Source organism: Dendrobium catenatum, unplaced genomic scaffold (assembly GCF_001605985.2).
Source record: "Dendrobium catenatum unplaced genomic scaffold, ASM160598v2 fragScaff_scaffold_692, whole genome shotgun sequence".
In the NCBI taxonomy this organism is placed as follows: domain Eukaryota; kingdom Viridiplantae; phylum Streptophyta; class Magnoliopsida; order Asparagales; family Orchidaceae; genus Dendrobium; species Dendrobium catenatum.
The window spans coordinates 38,587-60,281 of record NW_021319154.1 but is presented as its reverse complement, the minus strand read 5'-3'; the positions used below and the strand labels follow the sequence as shown (position 1 = coordinate 60,281).

The 21,695-nt window shown below is 31.6% G+C and overlaps 1 non-coding gene across 1 annotated transcript; it reads right to left on the bottom strand.

Moving 5' to 3' along the window:
- Positions 1-21,255: 21,255 nt before the first annotated feature.
- LOC114579893 lies at positions 21,256-21,350 on the bottom strand. The gene has a single exon (XR_003701131.1). It is a non-coding gene; the product is annotated as a small nucleolar RNA SNORD116 (small nucleolar RNA).
- Between the last annotated feature and the right edge of the window lie 345 nt (positions 21,351-21,695).

The following is a 21,695-nucleotide window of genomic DNA, read 5'->3' as shown; positions in this document are numbered from 1 at the left end:
TCCGGGTATTTCACTACAAGCAATAGCTCTCCTTTTGCCCCCCTTGGCAAGGCGGAGAAGCCCTTACAATACTCCCTTTCACCAACCCGGCGTGGCGGAGTGCCAAACTCTGTTTTCACCCTCCAGACGATGGCAGAGAACCTTCTCGTTTTTCTCCCTCCTGGAGAAGGTAGAGAACCTCGAGGTCATGATGTATAAGAGCCTTTCCCCATGGAGATCCTCCCACAAGTTCTTCTAGGGCCACAGGAGTAGCAAGATGCAGCAAGTTTGGAGCAACCGTGTTATCTCCCTCATACCTCTTCTCCCTCACAACGCTCACCTTCTCCTTCCTCTCTCAAACCCTAAAGAACATATCAAGAGCTCTCTCCCTTAGAATCCATCTCTAACCACGTTCTCCTATCTAATTAACACTTTAAAATATGACAAGTTTTTCACATTAAAACATGCTCCAAAATCCCTGAGATTTTAAAAGTAGCCGTCACTTTCAAACAATACGGTTTTTAATCGTACAATATGATATGTATAAATAGAATTCATCCTGGTACGAAGTGGAACGAACAGTTAAAAAACATTCGTACAGTACGATGTTAAATCGTACGGTACGATCCACAACAATTTATATTCATGCAGGACAATAGTCGGGATGATCAAACATCATCTCTATTCATCATATGGTACGATGTACATCATACAGTACGATGAGACAAAACCCAAGAGGTCGTCCAGTATGATCTTTGGGATGATTATAATTCATCTCTGTTCATCGTATTGTACGAACGGATTCGTACAGTACGATGTTCAATTTATAATTAAGCCCGGATTTCTTGCACTAATCTTGGATTTCTTGCACTAATCATGGGTTAAATTAAGTAAGTATTTAAAATAAATCGTACAGTACGAATGTGTTCGTACAGTACAAACTTGTTCGTACAGTACGAATGACGTAAAGTAACTTAATTAAGTTAACACGACGGCTAGGGTTTTGGATTTGAACATATCATACAGTACGATGGAATTCGTACGGTACGATCTATTCACAGAATCGTCCTAAAAAGCTCTGATCGTACGGTATGAAATAATATCGTACAGTACGATCCACAGAGAAAGAAAAACTCAAAATTTTTCATTTAAAAACACTCTCCCCCTGTGTGTGTGCATGGTTGCTCAGACTTTTATGCATTTTGTGGACAGACTCAAGAAAATAAAAATAAAATAAATAACAAAATATATTGCAGACTCATACTCCTAATCTACTCATTCTTGAGTCTTCCTGTCGTCCTGAGTAACTTTGATCTTTTCTGAAATGTTAGTACTCACGGACAATAGCAAATAATATTCAATGAATCTCAAGTTAATTCAAACGACATTATTTGTCATCATCAAAATCTCAAACTCGGGGTCATGGGTTGCAACAGTACGACTAGGTCAAAATTCAAATTTTGAAATTTATTAATTTTGCTATCCAAGATTTAATGGCAGATTTTATCAAAAAATTTGATTATCTTATACAATTTTAACTTTACAAAATAATAAGTTTAACTAAAAACTATTTAAATAAATAATTAATTTAATTTCTAAAATAGATAATTATTTCAAGATTGTATTTTATTTTTTGGTATAGCCCTCCCCCTCAGTATATGCCTTCTTAATTATTAATAGGAGATCAATAAGATTTTTTTTAAAATTTTTATTTTATTTAATACACATACACATAAATAATTAGATAGTAATAACAAAAATAATAATAATCATTGTACATAATAACAAACAGTACACTAATAACAAAAACTTTACACCAACTTTTCTCCCCGATAGACATAAATAAAAGAATGTGTGAGAGAGAGAGAGAGAGTAAAATAAAAGAGTACAATACTATTAAAAACCCAAAAAAAACTTTAAAGTAAAATAAGATAACACAATGACCAATAAGTAATAAAGTAGTCTCTGGTAAAGTGAGGATTATGGCTAGAAAAACTGATGAAGGGCAAGAAATACTCCTAAAATCATATAATAGTCAACTTGATGTTGCTATCTCATTTCTTATTGGTAGTGTTGTAGTTGCTCCCAATGTGTTGTGGATTTTTGAATGATCATTTCTAATTTGAGCTCAAGTCAAACAAACTACTTAATCCAAATGTCAAAGGAGGTGTTAAGAATGTGGGAGTTGGTGCTCACCCTTCCTCCTCAGTGATATTCGCTATATATAAAGTGGAATGAATTATCAATGAAGTATGTGGAAAAATGAACAATGGGTGTAAGGAAAATTAGGCTATAGTTAGTGTATAATAAGATGGCTACTATGTATCTTAATGTATGGTTCTGTCTATAATGGGCGTAGGGGTTTCTAATGGTCGTCAAATTTTCTATGTGCTATATTAGTATATCAATATCATTAAACTCGATTCTAATGATAAAAAATAAGTTACAATAAAGAGCAATGGGGAATATTTATCCTATCACAAGCTTTAGGGAAAATTAAGTGTCAATAGACGTGTTGGATAACACATCCATGCAACACCAAAGTACTTACAAGGGGCTGGTGAAGTTTCAGAGGCCTTTTTTTTAATAGTGAGGTTGACCAATGTCTAATTATAGTCACTATTAATAAAAATGTCATGAGGTTTAGTGTTAATGAAAGAAACATGAACATGTTCATGAAAATCTTGAGTGGTAAGCTCTAAAGAACATTTACATATGAAAAACTAATGGGACATACACTCTACATTGATTGTTAGATTTACAAAAATATATAAGCAATAGTTTGGCATTATTGAGAAATTCTAGAGTGATCAGAAATTAGAGAGTTGTTCCTACAAAGAGGTTTAGTATCTAAAAATTGAGATTCTCTTGGTTGATGAATTTGGATTCAATATTAGTTACTTCCTGATATCTTTGATAGCTGGAAAAATCTTTTGTACTCTAGAATCCTATGGTCTTGACATGGTATAGAGGGACCTATAAGAAGGAGCTTGACATGATTTCCTTCCGTAGAGAACACTAGGTACTTTAAAGTAAGTTAACAAGGGTTGAAGTGAAAGTTGTAAGATTTTGAATGAACTGAACCATTCAATTTATTGCCTCTATTTGATCATAGAGTAGGATGGGGATCATGTAATATGAGGGGATCATATTGTCTTATTAGTAGAATCCAAATCATCCCATCAGGAATAACATCTTTTTATTTATTCTGAAGGATACAATCATTGACTAAATTAATCATATGGCACAAATATGTATTAGTACAGTACAACGTGAAACAAATATTGTAATTTTGTCCAAAATATTTTTCATGCCATGTGTATCAAATAGTACGATAGTTTTCGTCAGTATGAACGACCATAATTCATGTATGTCTGCATGTATTATATTATATGATAGTGATCATATAATATAATGTGAGAAAAGTTTTGTTTTTCTTTTGTTTGATCATCAAGAACTTTAACAAAGTACATAAAATACACATTATATGACAAAAATTATAAAAATAATAACAAAGAAACCAAATCAAAATAACATAAAACACAAATTTAAACAAAAAAATTTATAAATACAATAACAAACCTATTTGAATGATCTCGACACTAAAAACTATGCCTCGTAGTCTTGTCCTAATTGCACTAAACCTCTCATAACATACTGGTTTGTTAAAGATATCTGCTAATTATTATTTTTTGGTAAATAAAATCACTTGTTACTTCTCTTTTAAACACTTGATCTCTAATAAAGGGTTGTCTAATTTTAATGTGCTTAATGTGTGTTGAATTAGAATTTTGGTAATATTGATCGCACTAGTGTTGTTGCACAGATGGGTATAGTATGCACTTGGAGTGTAAAATCAAGAAGTTGTTTATTCATTTAGAGGGCTTGGGAAAAATAAATCCTTGTGGCAATATACTAAGCCTCGATAGTGGATACGACAACAAATTTTTTTCTACTTAACAAATAACTAAAAATTGACCAATAAACTGGGAAGTTCCTAAGGTACTTTTCCTATCTACCTTGTAGTATACAAAATCCAAATTTTAATATCTAATTACTTTAACTCATAGTATCCCTGAAGTACCAAAATTTTTGGTTTTGTGTTCCTATATGGTTTCTAATGATCCTTTTAAGTGTAATTAGATGGGACTCCAATGTTCATCCTAAAATCTAGCACAAAAATCTACATTGAACATAATTTTAGGTTTACTAGTAGTAAAATATAGTAGAGATCTTATCATGCGTATATGCTTCTTTTGATGTACTAATTTTTGGTTTTGGTCTTTTTTTAGCTAAGGATTTGGCCCAACAGGTATGTAAGTGCTCCTACAACCTTCCAAATAAACATTATTAAGTAGTTCTTTTATATATTTGATTTGACTAAGAAAGGTTCCATCACTTTATTACTTAACATTGAACCCTAAAAAGTAAGTCAATTTTGCCATCATGCTCTATCTCAAACTTTTTACTCATACTAGAAGAGAACATATCACCTAAATTTTGACTTGTGGCTCCAAATAATATGCCATAAACATAAATATGAACAATTAAAATATCTTATCCAGGTCTCTTAAAAATAGTGTAGTGTCTATAGTGGCATTGGTGAATGAATTTTCTATTAAGATATTGATCAGCTTCTCATACTACAACATAGGTTTTTTCTTTAGTCCATACAATGCTCTCTTAAGTTAGCAAACATTATTTGAAAGGGTTAAATTTTTATACCTAGGTGGTAGTTCTATATATACATCTTCCTTGACAACTCAATTTAAAATTACACTCTTAACACTAAATTGATATTGCTTAAATTCTTTAAAATAAAAAATAATTCTAATAAGACTCTAATGGTCTCTAAATTACGTATCAATACAAAAGCCTCCTCAAATTTAAATCATTCAATATTATTATGTCCTTTAGCAATTAATAATACATTTTTTATTATGACTGACCAAGGTCATTCAATTTGTTTTTAAAAAACTTTTTAGTTCTAACTACACTTTGATCAAATGGTCTTGCTACAAATTCCCAAATATAATTTCTCATGAACTAATTCAATTCTCACTCTATTGAAATAATCTAAAACCTATCCCTTAGTGCATCATCTACACTAGTATGCTCTATCATAGAAATCAATATTGATGGAATAATTTTCTTTCAAATTCTATGTTAAGTCCTATCACTTAAGGAAGGGTTTCAAATAATGATATCTTTGGGATGAATACTGGCATATCTCTATTTCTAAGGTTATAATTAATCTAATTGAGTTTTATCATCTAATCCAACATCCTTAATCCTATTGGTGATATCATCTTCTTCTTCATCAATTCTTATAACATTAGAAACCATATTAGATTCATTGAATGCAACATGGGTGAACTCCTCAAAAAATAAGGTTCTCTTATTGAATTTCTTATATGCCTTAATAACTGTGAAATATCCTAGAAATACTACTCCATCAACCTTTGAATCAAAATTTTAAGAAAAGATTTTAAAATTTTAAACACAAAGCATTTACAACCAAACAAATGCCAATGAGATAAATTTTGTGTACTACCCTTGAATTACTCATATATTATTTAATTCAACTTAGCTTTTTTATTTACTCTATTCCAAACATAGCAAGTACTATTCACAACATCTTTTTAGAAGTATGATGATGGGCTCATGTGATTAAATCATGTTTATGCTATATGTTAATGTATGCATACGTTTCCTTTTATTTAAAAAACCCTTAAATTTGTAATTGTACTTGTCGATCAAGTAATAATGTGATTGAGAGAGTGTTAATCTAAGGGAAGTGTTTTGCTAACATACAAATGGACTAATATTGCACAACACAACTATAACGTTTATCCTACTTAATAAAAATAAGGGTTGCGATTTTGTCTCTACTGAGGAATGGAAAATAAAAGATAAGATAACTGATGAATTAAATGTTTTTTTACTAATTATTATGAATTACCAAAGTTTATTCTAAGTAAAAATTTCTATGTTTGATATGGATTAGAGTTTATGCATCTTTAGATTTCCATTTAGCTTATAGTGATGTGTTGGGAGGTTTATGTCCTTCCTAAAATGATTGTATATCTTTAGAACCTAGAACACTAAACATCCTATGTCTAGGCATGCGAGTGTTCCATTTCAACACACCTAATTAATTCAATATTTCTTCGTTGAGGTAATATAACACACTGAATTTTAACTACACACATATCCATTAAATGTATTAAATTAAGAATAGGAAATATTAAAAACATCCATTATTCATTCAAAGAACAAGAGTGTATATTAGTACTTACAAAAGATTTACATCATTAACCCAAAATAAGAAAATTTGTTAGCATAGAAATATAATAAAATAAACTAAAATTTATTGCTTTCTTAAACGAGAAAAACAAGAGTAAAAGTGAAGTTAGATGTCAATAAAGTAGTATAATTCACACTCCACACTACTTTCTCCAACGAATTCTTGATTTCTTACTAATAGATAGATTGACTCTCTCCAAATGAAGTATCTTTTACTCGTATAACCTCCCTTAGACTTTAATCTGAAGGGACTAAACTTATGCTCTGAAAACTCACTAAAAATTATAAACCACATTAAAATAATAGTACTATTTACTAAAATGAACTAAATATGTTATTGTACCAATACAAAAATGAAATTAGGTGTTATAGTGATTGACATAGTAGCACCATGGTGTTATAAAATTAACTAGTATAATGACACTGCAAAGTGCACTACACTACAATGTTGGATTGACCTGATGTGTCTATTTACTGAACTAGAAAATGTTTTTGTTGTGTTGACATGGATCCTCATTTTAGAAACTACTCAGCCATGATGCTGAAAACATTGAGCATTGTGGCACTCGAATGTAAAGTCTCATGCTATGATAATGTATAATTTGGAAAACTATTGCTCAAATTCTTGAGAGAAATGTGGCGATGCTGATTCATGGTATTGTGGCATTATGAAGCACAAGAGTGCTAACCTTGGCTACATCATGAGGCTTAGTAAATTGACATTTTCTTGTGGCTATGACTCTATAATTTTTAATTCTAGTGTTAGGGAGTTATAGATATTGTAGTGCTACTAGTTGAAGAGCAGTCGTGTCGATTAAAAACTTGTGAAATATTCACCATTTCCTGAGACATTCGAACATAACTAAAGCTAAATAAAATTTTTTTATTGATATATAAGCTAGTAAAATACTACAAAATTTACACTTAAAAAAGTACTAAGGTAGATTATACTCCGTAAGCGTTGCCCTAACAAGCTTTGCCAATGATCTATTTTTGCCTTCATTTTTACCATTTTGTTGTGCTATTTTAGGGGATAAAAATTTTTATTTTGTATCAGATTCCTAAAAAAATGTTTCAAACTTTTCATTCTAAAACTTTCATGAATGCTCTAAATTATGGAGATCAAACAACCTTTTCTACCCTTAATCTAAATTGAAAAATTTTCTAAAATTCTCAAATGAATCACTTTATTTTATGAAAAATTAACCCAAGTAAATACTAGTTAATCATTAACTACTACAAAACCTTAGAATTCCCCCCAAGACTCATTGCACTAATAGGTGCAAACAAATTCATATGGAGACATTCTAATTTCCTAACGATGACTACATCCTTAAAAGATTGAAAGGAATACTTCACTTACTTTCCTAATTGGCATGCATCACAAAGATATTCTTTTGAAAATTCTAGCTTAGGGTTGCCTCTAGCCAAATGAAATTGTATAATTTTTTAAGTGTAAATTATTATTTTTTATTGCATTAAATTTTAGTAAAAATGTATGTTTTAGTTAATATTTAGTAGGAATTTCTTTAAATTTACAAAGTTAAAACCAACACCATAGTGCCCTAATAACCTACACCGCAATGCCTTCAATGACCCAAATAAAAAACAAAACATTGTAATGCCATAGTATAGAAAAGATTGCATTTACTTCAATGCCTTGATGGAATAAGTGTCAACGTTGTAGTGCTTTTAGAGCCCTAATTCTTCAAAAGGAACACTATACAATTTATCAAATTTTTTTTTAAAAATTAATGTCTAAGAACTAACCTCTATAGTTTTGTAGCATTGAAAGACGAGTTAAAGTGCCATATCACTCATTCTTTTATAGTGCCAAAGTGGTGCTGTTAAGGTGTGCATGATTGGTGGAAAGTAGAGTGAGAAAGTCTGGGATTTTGAAGTTCTTTTTTTTCAAATTTGTAGTTTTATCAAAATTTAATGGCGGTGAACGGTCAGCGGCCTCTTTTGGCCGGCAGGCCATTTGAGGAGTAGCATTCCTCTGGACGTCCCCTGATTGGTGGTGCTCGTGGTGTGTCATCTTCTCCTCAGGCATTTGGAGATGATTGGACAAATTTTAACCTTGGAATTATGTTAAATGCCAAGATGACCAAGCCCTTAATTATTAACGAGGGAGGTTTGCTTTTGAAGAAAAAAGATAATGAAGTTGTGGTAAGGGGAAGTGATTTTTGCTAGAAGACAATTTGGAGGCTTTTGGCTTGATTGGAATGGTTCTATTGGCTAAGGGGGATAAGGTGACTTCTCTGTCATCAAATTCTAAGACTGAAGCAAATAAAGATTTCAACACTGTGGGAAGGTGCTCTGTAAGTTGTAAGAAGGAATGTTCTCATCCGAAAGGTGCTAATGGGTCCATAGAATCTTTTATTTCTAGAATGAACAAGGTTCTAGTCACTGTAGGTATTACACACTGGGATATGGAGGAGGTTTGGAAATGCATAACTGGTGATCTTGCCAGATGTGATGAAGTTAATGTTGATTTGCCTAATCGCCCTAAATTAGAAAATTAGTAGATTGCTTGGGAAAAAAAGATAATATCAGAATTGTTGGTTTGGATTTTGGCAACTATTTATCAGAAGATGGAAAATCAATTAAGCTTCATGAGCAAAATGTCTTAGAGAACACTATGAAGCTTGAAAACTCCTTAGTTATAAAATTATTTGGTGGTGTCGTTCCATTTTCTTCAATTAGCTTTGAATTTAGGAAACAATGGGCTCAATATGGAAAATTCCATCTCACGGTGCTTGGAATGGGATGGATACTATGTTCATTCCATGATCCTGAGCAGCTGGAAGCTGTGTTAATTAATGGCCCCTGGTTTGTTAACAACAACATTGTGGGAATTGATAGATGGACCCAAAGTTTTGATCCTAACTCGTTCAAAAGACTGACTTCTCCAATTTGGATTAGATTTCCTAACTTACCACAGCATTGTTGGGATGAGATAAACATATGTAGTATAGCTTCCATGGTTGGCAAGCCTTATTTGATCGATGACAACATGTTTCAATGGTCTAGAAGAGAATTTGGGAGGGTATGTGTCCGAATTGGTTTGGATGCAAAGCTTCCAACAGGTGTTTCGATAGAAGGAGATGGAGATAAATTCTATCAAAAAATTTAGTATTAAAGGATTCCTAACCTTTATTTTGAATGCGAAAAGATTGTCCATGTTAAAAATGACCGTGCCAAAGTCATCATGGAGAACAGGGTAAAGTCTTCAAGGCCTGTAAATACAAATACTAATAATTTGGTGGAATTTGGAACTGCTCAAGGCAATTAGAATCTGGTTATAAATGGGGAGATTGAAAAAGAGGGGTTTGGGCCATGGATGTTGGTGAAGTATGGGAAGAAGAAGTTTAATAATAATGTGTACAGAAAAACTATTTCTCAATTTTATGGAAGGAGAAACTTTGTACCTATAAAGGACAGTGATAAAAGAGAGGAAGTCAGCAAGATATACAAGCCAATTGAAGCTCAGAAAACTAAGCCGCAACATCTAACTTGCAATAAAATATATAACTTGGATGTAGATAACAACAATGATCCAGTTGTTCTAGAAATCAGCAAGCCTGTGATACTCAATGATGGAAATTGCTTCAATGCACTCTTGGATCTTGAAGAAGAAGGAGAGATTGTTTAATCAAAGAATGATGGTATAGTTGGTGAGGAGGTAAATAAATTTAATGGTACCAATGTAATAGCAAATTCTGTAGGAAAGGAAGATATAGAAGTTTCAGTAATCTGTGAATCTGAGAATACTGAAAGTGGAGGGAAGGTTGGTTGTTCTCAATTAACAAAAAAGAAGATATCCAAATAATTGAGGGAACTGGGGCTAATCAACTCTTCATCCAGGAGCAGAAGATTGGAGCTTGAAGGGAAAGGTACTTTGGGGAATAATCCCCCAAATCTCAATTAATGTATTCTATAACATGTTGGAATTGTAGAGGAGCAAAGAAGAAGAGTGCTTCTCTATATCATAAGGATTTTGTTAAAATTAATGGTGTGTTATTTTTGGGTTTGGTAGAAACCAAATTGACCTCAATTGATAGAAGTTAAATTAATGTTATGATTGGAAACAAATGGGATTTTTTCTATGTTCCTACATCACGGCTATCTGGTGGCATTTTGATTTTGTGGAATTCAAATCTTGCTGATTACTTGGTTGTTGATTTTTCTTGTCAAGTGGTCATTGGAGATCTAAGAATGTTTAACAAAGGTATGTGGAGGGAGGCCATGATCTATGGAAGTAGAGAAGTGTAAAGGAGAAGGGATCTATGGGATATGCTGGATAAGCATTCCACTATAGATGTACCTATGGCAATAGGTGGAGATTTCAACTGTATAATGGCCAAGGAGGATAAAATAGGAGGTAGAAGGTTCTTATTTTCTCAAGGACCAAAGGAGATGAAAGAATGCTTGCTTAAAAATGATTTACATGAAGTTGGGTTCATTGGGCCAAAATACACATGGTGCAACAATAAATGTGGTGGAGAAAGGATACTTGAAAGATTGGATATGTTCTTTATCAACTCCACTGCATTGAGCTCAACCCATCATTTGGTTGTGAGGCATTTAGCTAGAATAGGCTCGGACCATTGTCCAATACTTTTGAAAATTCTTGATTTTATTCCAATCCCCAAAAAGAACATCATGTTTGAAGACTGTTGGGCATCTTATCAAGCATCCTTTACTGTGGTGAGGAAGGAATGGAGCAAAATTTATCAAGGGGATAGTTCTCAAGTTCTCAACAAAAGATTTAAAAGATCATTGAAGTCTTTGTTCTTTTGGAGCAAGGCTAAGTTAAAGGATATTAACAAGCTTAAATAAGATCTTATGAAAGACATCATGGTCCTTCAAAATAAAGAATCTTCAAATGGGTCTCTCTCAGAATTTGAATGCTGGAGTCTCAAAACAAAGGTAAATGAATTAAATTCAACCATGGCTAGATTGAACTCTTGGTGGAAGCAAAGAGCTATAGTGAAGTGGTTAGCTAAAGGAGATGTCAATTCAAAATTCTTCCATTCTTATGCTATTGCTAGAAGAAACTCTAATAAAATTATCAGAGTGAAGAATGAAAATGGGATTTTGGTGGAAGAACAAGATCAGATTGAAGAAGTTTTCTTTCAATTTTTTGAGAGAAAATGGGATACCAAATGATGCTAGCTAGATGGATGTCTGGCTACAATTAATTGCTTGAACAAATGTGACATGGATATCCTGGAGGAAGAATTTACAATTGAGGAGGTTGAAAGGGTGCTGAAATAAATGGGAGGAAATAGCTCTTCTAGCAAGGATGGAATTTCATACTAATTCATCAAAGCTTATTGGGACATCATCAAATATGATTTTTTAAAGACATTAAGTCAATTCCTTTGCTATGGGGAGTTGAACAAAGAATGGAAGGAAACATTAAGTGTGCTTATACCGAAGGAATCAAGTCCTCTTCTCCCTTCTAACTATAGACCAATAAGTCTATGTAATATTGTGTACAATGTGGTGGCAAGGGTGATATTGAATAGATTAATTAAGGTTTCTCCTAAACTTTTTTCGAAGGAGCAAGCGGTATTCATCAAGGGGAGGTCTTTGCCAAACCATGTATTGGTGGCTGAGGAAATTTTTCATAAACTCAGGTTCTTAAAAGCTGCTAAAGGACTTGTGTCTTTCAAGGTAGACATGAAACTATTTTATGATTCCATGTCTTGGTCTTCTGTTAAGAAAGTGTTGGAGCATTTTGACTTTCCTCCAAAGATCTCTAAACTTATCATGGAGTGTGTGGAAGATCCAATGTTTTCTTTTATCATCAATGGCAATTGCTCAAATTGGATACAAGCTAAGAGTTGTTTTCGTCAAGGTTGTCCTTTGTCTCCACTCCTTTTTATACTTTTCTCTCAACTCCTTTCTAATGCTTTTGCTCAAAGATCTTATGGTATCAAAATTAATTCAGTTGGTCTAAGAATTTCACATTTACTATATGTAGACGATGTGATAATGTTTTTTGAAGCTAATAGGAGGGCTGTTAAGAAAGTCAAGAATATCTTAAATGTTTTTTATGAATGGACGGGACAATGAATAAACAAGTGCAAATATGCCATGTTGTTTGGTAAACATGTCTGTAGGAAGAAGAAGAAAAGTATCTTATGAATAATGGATTTCAAAATGGTAAAATAATTCAATTACCTTGGGATGAAGGCTGCTTTAAGAAGACTTGCATGTGATGATTTCCAGTTCATTATAGATAAATCTATGAGGATGCTTAACATATGGGGAAGTAAATTTTTATCACTCATGGGTAAATTGACTTTGGTAAAATCTATATTGCTGTCTTTTCCTACCTTTCATGCTACACACTCACTTGTCCCAAAATGATTATTGGAAGAATTAGACAAACTATGTAGGAGCTTCATTTGAATCAAGACTAACAAATAAATGGGGTTACACTACGTTAGTTAGTCTGATATGTGTAAACCATTATGTAGAGGTAGCCGAGGTTCGTATTCAAGTGTCTCAAAAACACCAACTTTAAGAGCTAGATTGGCATGGAGATTCATTCAAGACAAAGACTCACTTTATATAAGGTGATGGCTTCTAAATATGGTGAAAGGCTTGATATGGGAAGTGTTAGAGGTAGATGCTCTTCATCTTGGAAATTATTGAATAATAGATGTAAAATGATGAAAACAATTGTTTGATGGTCATTGGTTGATGGATAATTAATAGATGCATTCAAAGATAATTGGATAATGGATAAATGTATCAATTTGTGGCCTAAGTTTGTTGTTCCACATGAGTATGAAGTTGTTTTAGTCAAAGAATTCATACTTGATGGCTGCTGGAATGAACCTGTACTGCTGGAAACTTTTGGTAGAGAGATGGTTAATCTTATCTTGCAGGTGAAGATTATATAAGATGGAGAGGGAGATCGAATGGAGCTACTTGAACAAAAATTTGGGATTTATATTACTGGATTGGCTTTCAATGCTTCGGTGCAAGAGAGCTATAAGTTTCAACATTGGAAGTGGATCAAAAAAGCTAAACTGAATGCTAGGGTGCAAGTGTTTTGGTGGAGATTTAGTAGAAATGCAATCCCGTCACTTCAGTTTTTATGGTATAAAAGACTATTGGACAATGCCAATTGTCATAGAGGCTATAATGTAATTGAAGATGTAGAGCATATTGTGTGTAATTGCTTGAAGTTAAAAGAGGTAATCCTTCATCTAAACCAATGGGGATTTGGAATTCCTATATTTGTTAGCTTTGAATATTGTCTTAGATGGAAGGAATCTCTTACTTTGATGAAAGGTATGATTGTTAATCTGTACTGTAATGCAGTCTTCTTATCTTGGAAAGGTAGGAATAGAAGTATTCATGAAGGAGTGGAAGACAGTCCTAATTTTATTTCTTCCAATGCTATATGTTATACTTTAGTTTCCTACATATTTAGCCATTTCAATTTGAGGTCATTGGGATGTTAACTAGTTGTTCAAACTGTCCAATACTTTGCAACCTCCTCCACCCGAATGGCTAAAGGTTAATGTAGATGCATCTCTTCTTTCTTCGTATATTGCAGGAATTGCTGGAGTATTTCGGGATTGCAAAGGTAGATTCCTCTTTTCTTTTGGTAGATCTTGTGTTCATTGGGACATAGCATAATTGGAGCGTCCAACAATTCATTCTTTGAAGGAGGTGATCAAGGATTGGATGTTCAAATACAAAAGGTATCATTATTGAAGGTGAAAATTTTTATATCATTTCATTTCTTCAAAGAATTTGGGGAAAAGGGAACCACAAATAAGAGGATCTTGGCTTTCTTAAGTATTTTAAATTTGTTATTTTCAATTGTATTGGTAGGGAAAGGAATAAGTTAGTAAATTTGTGTGCTAACTAGGCTCTTTTTAGTTGTTTTTAGTTTGGAAGATTTTTCTTTGAATAAGGTTCCTCCTTCATTTTTTAACATTTTGAAGGAGGAATCCACCTTGTAGTTGTTCTTATTTTTCCTCTTATTTTAATATAATGCAAGTTCTGGCTTTTCTTTCAAAAAAAAAAAAAAGGAGTGCATCACACCTGGCTACCCAAGCATTATGTTGGGTCAGGCCAACACCACAGTGGAGCCAACTAAGTAGTGTCGAGGCACTTATTCATCATTGTATCATTATAACACCACTTTGTCGATCACTAGGTTGCCATTGTATTGAGCGTCATGGGGACACTTTTTCAAGCTCCATGACACCAAATCTATTTGTGTAAAAAAATTGAATACTTTTTTATGTTTTTTATTTTAAGTGAAAGGACTAGTATGTGTTTAGAAAAAAGGATAGTAAATCAAGCTTTAATGGAGTGTTTGGTCATCTTTATAGTGAGAAAAATACTCCTTAAAAGTTGAAGAAAGTGTGGAGAGCAATGGTGTGAGGTAATCACTCTAGATATAGTCCATCAAAAGGTTAAATTTGAGATTATCAACTATAAATGATATTTTGTTTATCTTTATTTTTGTATCTTTTCTCAAGAAAGTAATGAAACATATTTTTGTTCAAATTAATTCTATGAATGACTAACTTCTTTGTTTTGTGTTGATGATGTGAATAGACTTTCTCTTAATATTGACTCTTATATGTAAATTTAAATGGAAGTTCTCAATTACTCTCTTGTTTAGTTTAATTTATGCAATTTCAATGTATGAATTTAAAATCTAGTGTAAATCATTGCCTCATTGTAGAAATTTTAGAACAATTAGGATTATTGAGATAGAATAATTTCATACCTAGATATAAGATTATTAAGATTCTATAGATTATGAAGATATAATCATTGTAGAATGGCCATAAACCTTTTTTTACATCCTTACAAGCTTGATATAGATCTAAGGATGCATATTCTCTGATTCACAACAATTATAATTGAGTCTTCTTAGGAAAACATATGGCCATTCACTATTATTAGTCCAAATCATCTTTAGTTCTTATTATCTTCACTATTTAATGTATTTCCTAAGAGTGATAGAACCAAACCTTTTATTTCATTTTGTAGGATAAATTTGGTTGCATGAGTAGATAGTATTAGAGATAGTTGTAACACATTTATTTTGTTGTGGGATTAACCATCTTCTCATATAATGTATTACCAAATTAGTGTGTGCACTTGCGTAGTTGGGAGCATATATAACATTCCGTTATAGTAGTAAGCAATCTATTTTGCATATAAGTAAAATCCCCCATCACTAATATTCTTAAGATTCATCATACTTGCAAGACATAGTCTCATGTTCCACAACAATGATTTATCTATAATAAAAGGAAAGAAAACCTAAACCTCAAAATCCTTCAAGTATAATCCATAAAATGTCCTTTGAAAAATTCTAGGTTGGCCATGAGCTTGCACCCAAAAATAAGAGATCCAACATAGAGCTTTCAACATAATCATCCTAAAAAAATTAAAAACCTAACATAGCCAAATGTTTAACCATGATATGCAACAAAAAAGAACCTACAAATTCAACAATGAAAATACCAAAAGTCTATAATAATAGATATCATTAGTTAACTGGTAATAATAAACATAGTAGTAGTTAGAAAAGTGACCCTTTAATAATAGATCAACAAACTTGCAACCATACTAGATATGATGGAGAAACAACAAAAGAAAAGGGAAGAACTTGAAGTCAACTAACCAAAAACCAACAGGCTTCATCACATTAAAAGGAAAGTTAGCAGCATCAACCCTAGCAAAACTCATAATATCAAAAAGCTAATAAATAAACTAAACATTATGTGTGTTCATAGAGTATAGATTAAAAGGATTAGTAACAAAAAAAAAAGAAGGTACAAACCCTAGGGTCAAGATTAGTAGTAGACATAAAAAATAGGGGTAAAATAGTAGCAATGTTAAAATCAATAACAACAAAAGACCCAACATTGGAAGAAGAGAAATTCCTCCTAAAAAATAGAAAATAATCTCCTCCTACAACCACAATAAAAGAAAAAGTTCCCATTCCCATGACAACCATAATACAAAATAAAAAGCCTAAAATCTAACTAGCTAAGCAACCTATTGAACAGACAAGGCCAATAAATAAGCCCAAAACTAAAAAAACAAACAAAGTTGATGAGAAAGATAAAGGGGACATATAAGGCCTTAAATTAGATAAACAAAAAAATGGATAAAGTGAAGGGCAAATCCAGCTCAGGAGTATACTATATATATTGCAATCTTGAAATAAACCTAACTGCCAGTCAAATATAATTCTAAACTAACACAACCATCTTAGCACAACCATATAGAGGATGAATGGATCAGAATAGACCGAGAAGAAGTAGGAGATATAATTCACAACCAAACAACAACTAGATACCCTCACTCAACACTCCCAAAGATAAGGAAAGTAAGGGGATTACCCAACCACTCTTCATCCAGAAAAGCCTAACAATACATGTCAGTGACAAAGACTAAGGGCACCATAATGCTAGTAGTAAAATAGATATCCTACCCAAGATAACATACTTGATAGGGAAAATAAAATAGAAGAAAATAGAAACATAATAGAATACCCCATAATACTTTAAAAGAAGATTAGATGAACAAAAGTCATGATTTAAATCAGAATCGAAAAAATTGTAACATAGACAAAATCAGCTTAACCAAATAAACTAGAAAATAGGTAGAAGAGATAATAAAGTTAGAAATAAAATATAAAAATAGAAATGATAAAAACAAGGAGAAACAAAAGCCGCCAAAAACTAAGCCAATCCCAATAAGGCAAAGGTAACAACAAACAACTATAACCATATACAGGGAAACCCAATTTTATCCAACCTTGTGAAAACTTTTAAGATAGCAGGAAAATGCATCTAGAATTAATACATAACGTAACTCAAATAATAACCATAATCAGCTAGCCAATCATTATAGGTATTACCTTCCCTAAGAATATGGGTTATATTGAAGTTAAAAGGATCATAAGCTGTTTAATTTCTTGAATTAGATAGAATAACTTAAGGCTACAAATATTAACATTAGAATCCCTATGACAATGTAAAAATAATTCACATCAACTTTAATCCAAATGTTAGTAATTTTAAGAGAAAGATAAAGCCTCAACCCATATAAAATAAATGGCAATTCAACATAAATAACAAAGTAGCTACATAAAATGCCAGCCTAATCCATAATAGCATTACCAAAAGAGTTTCTAATAATATGAAAGAAAAAATATTGATGCTATTTTTTCTAAAGAGAGACATCCCATTTTTTCTAAATAGAGTCCCATTTTCAAATTTCTAATTTTTGTGATTTTTTTTCTTTTTCTATTATGGTGGCTGATGGTCACCGTCCATCCATAGTCGCATCATCTTTGACATTAATATAATATCTACTTGATTGTAAGATTGTTGATGGATCAAATGAAACTCATTCAATTGGTGGATCAGCTATTACTTTAACTTTTGTAAGTCATAAGATATCTATGAAGGAATCTGCTTTGGTGATTAAGGAAAGTTCATTTTCTATTAACAAAATTCTTCCACTAGTTGGAAAAGGAAAAGATGTAGTTGTTGTTAATATTTTTAAAAGTCCTCATTCTTTTAATGCTTCTAAATCAAGGAAAGATATTTTAATGGAGCCAATGATTCTGAAGTTTCTTCCTCCTTAGGAGTGAAGATTTTTGTGAATAGATTTGGAAGTATAAATTCAAATTCTACCTCGATAGGATGATGTCTTGGTGTTGGATAAGATTCTTTGGTTGATGGTCAAAAAGTACTAAACAAAATAATTTTATTAATTAAACTATAAAATAATCTGTTGTTTCAAAACCTAATTGTCAAAATGTTGATGAAGATTTTAATAATTGTGGTGTGAATAATGCTAATGTTACAGTATCTAAGATTAATATGAATGGTGATTTTCCTAAAGCCTAGATGAAATGCCCTAATATAAAAATTATGGAGTCTGATTTTGGATTGGTAATAATAGAAGATGAAAAGCTATTAAACTACATATTCAAAATGAGTTGGAAAATACTTAGATGCTTAAAAATGTATTAATAGTTTACATTTTTGGGAAAAAATATTCCTTTTTCATTTGAGTTGTTTTGAATTAAATCGTTAATAGAGTCTTTTTGGTCAAATTCATCTTACAATCCTTGGATTAGGAAGGTTCTTATTTTCTTTTCATTATTCTAAACCTATGGAATCTGTTTTATCAAATGGACCTTGGTATATGAATGACCATATTATAGGACTAGATAATGTTGCAATCTAGGATCCAGAGCTTGTGATTTTGATGATAACAAATATTATTGATTGAGATTTTATTTTTCTTATCTTATATATTGGATATTATTTTTGGTTGTGCGTACTAACTTTTTAGGTACATCATACATGCTCAAGATTACTAAAGACTCAATTTTGGGTAGAATAGAATGTCAATCAAAAGAGTGTAACTTTAACTTTCTTATATTTTCTATTTCTTGAGTCTTGACATATAAGGGTGTATGACAAATTGGCGACCGTGCAAACACACACATAGGGGGAGTGAGAAAATTTTGAGATAATTTTTTTTTTCATTTAATTATACTGTATAATTATGATCATACTATAAAATTAGTTTTATAAAGAAGAGGGTTAATAGCTAATTGAATTATTAATATATTTAAATAGATCACACTATACTATGTAGATCATACTATATGATTTATTTTTAATTGTAAATCCTAGCCACTATATAAATTAAATATGAATTAAAAAAATAAATTTTGAACTAATCCAATTGTATAACATTTTAAATCTTACTTAAATTATCCACTGTGATCAGTCAATTAGATCAAGGATTATTAAATGTGGCTAATTGTACTGTATGATCTTGATCATACTATATGATGTATGTAGATGGACTCCAATAGTCCCAGAGATCATATTGGACAAAACCTTGATTTTTGAATTAATCGTATAGTATGATATTTATATCATATTGTATGAACTGTTGATATTATACTTATAGTAATGTATAATGTGAATAATCGATAGGGATGATTTCCATCATCTTTGTGATCATCGTGTATGAATAAAGCAAAATTAAATTAGTAATACTATACAAAGTTATGATCATATTATATGATATATTGATTATAAATGAATAAATCATTTGAATAAAAATTTTCATCATACTGGATGAGTCTTACTTTTTAACTTATTGTATTATACAAACACATATCATACTCTACAAATAGAGATGGCCAAATTAAAAGAACTAGGGTTTTTTTAATCCTAATAATAAAGTAACCTTTTGAAGTCTTTGTAGAAAGTACTTTGGCTCTTAAAAAAATTCTAAGGGAGATTATTCTTGAGATGCTTTAGGCTTAGAGAGGAAGAAGAATGTGAGGTTGTGTGTAAGGGAGAAGGAGTGTGAGGACTTTCATATGGTTGCTCTAGGAAAGCTTGAACCTAGCTTCCTCCAGTGGCCTTAGTGAGTTCTTGAAGATTCTCTCATGAGAAGCATCAAAGTTAAGAGTTTAAGTTTCACTGCCTTCACCAGGAGGGTGAAAAAGGGTTGTGGTTCTCTTCCAGCACTAGAAGGGTGAAGAAGGATTCATAGTTTGTTGCCTTCTCTAGGAGGTATAAAAAGGATTAAAGTTTTGTTACTATTACCAGGAGGGTGACATAGCTTATGGTTCTATGCCACATTGGGCTTTGTGGAAGTGATTCTAGTAAGGGCTTTTTTTCCTTAAAATGGGGGAGAAAGGAGAGTCACTATAGTGTTAGTGAAATACGTAGAGTGAAGGACTCTAGGGAGTGGATGTAGGATAAGGTTGACTAAACCACTAAAAATCTCTTGTGTGTTTTTTTTTTTACTTTTATGCCTTTTTTTTATTTTTGCACTTTGAATTTGTACACAAAATTCATTATTCATTATCAAGTCCAATTAGGTTAATTTTTGGTTTTCTAGAAGGAAAATTTTTATACTTTGATTGATACATTTGTTCCTCAAAATGAAAAATATTTTAAACTCTTATTTGCCCATGTATGTGTTAAGTTAATTCCTTATATTTGTTTTTTAACTTATTTTTTATCAGAAAATAAAATTAAAATATAATTATTATAGTACTTTTAAAAAAGTACTAATTCACCCCCCTCTTGGTGCATCTAAGGATAGATCACCGAGGTCTTACAACCTCCTTGATCCTTTATGTGGTATTAAAGCAGGTTTTGGAATTTAAATTTTAAAATCTTCAAGTAAATATCTAATGGAGCAATTTGGAAATAGAAATAATGTAGTGGGTTATTCAATAACCCATCCAGCAATAATTGAAAACATTTCTTTTGATTTTTGGAAAATTGACATGTCTATATTTTTGCAATCCATTGACTATAGAATTTGGCATATGATTTAAACTGGTTATTCACTTATATCTAGAGTAGTTAATGGTGTCAAAAATAATATTATATTTACTAAATGGTGTAATATGGATAGAGAATATGCTCAATTAAATATTAAATGTGTGAATTAATTTTTCTATACTTTGTAATATGTCGATTATATAAAATTATCTATATGTACTACTGAGAAAAAATATGAGATATATTATGCATCACATATGAGGGAACAAGTGAATTTAAATTGTCTAGGTTAAACATTCTACTACATGATTATGAACTTTTTTCATGAAATCTCATGAGACTATATTTGAAATGTACAATACATTCACTTAGATGGGTAAATCATTACATGCATTAGGTAGAGAGATTTTAAATTCAGAAAAAGTTATTAAGAGTTTATGTTTCCTACCTAGTGCTTATGAAGCTAAAGTCACTACAATCTCAAAATCCAAGGATTTATATGTATATTCAATTGAAAACTTACTTGCGTCACTCATTGCCTATTAGTAAGGAGTGAGTTAAAGGCTACTTGATGCAAGTGACAAGAAGAAGGAGAAGATTATGTCTATGAAAGAAAATGACTCAGACAATGATAATTCAATAGTAGAGGATGAGGATGACATTACAGTGATCACTAATTAGTTCAAAATTTTCCTAAAGTGGAAGCAAAAGTGTCATCATCAATAATTAAGAAAAAGGTAAAAGTAATAAAAATTTTAAAGCTTCATCTGACACAATTTGTTTTGAATGTACAAAACTAAGATATCACCGAAAATACTGCTCCAACCTAAATACTAACCCAATCAAGGAGAAGGGTGATGAGACGGTAAAATTCAAAAAAGGGAACCAACAAACACAAGGTATTTTGGGCAGACTATACTTCAGAATCGTTAGAATAAGAAGTAGAGGAAAAGCTAAAAAACATGCGTCTCATGGATAATGATAATCTTGATTAGTTAGATTAAGAAGAGGAATGTCAGCTATCTTATGATAAAATATTTTTTATTTCACCAAAAAATCATGATTCATATA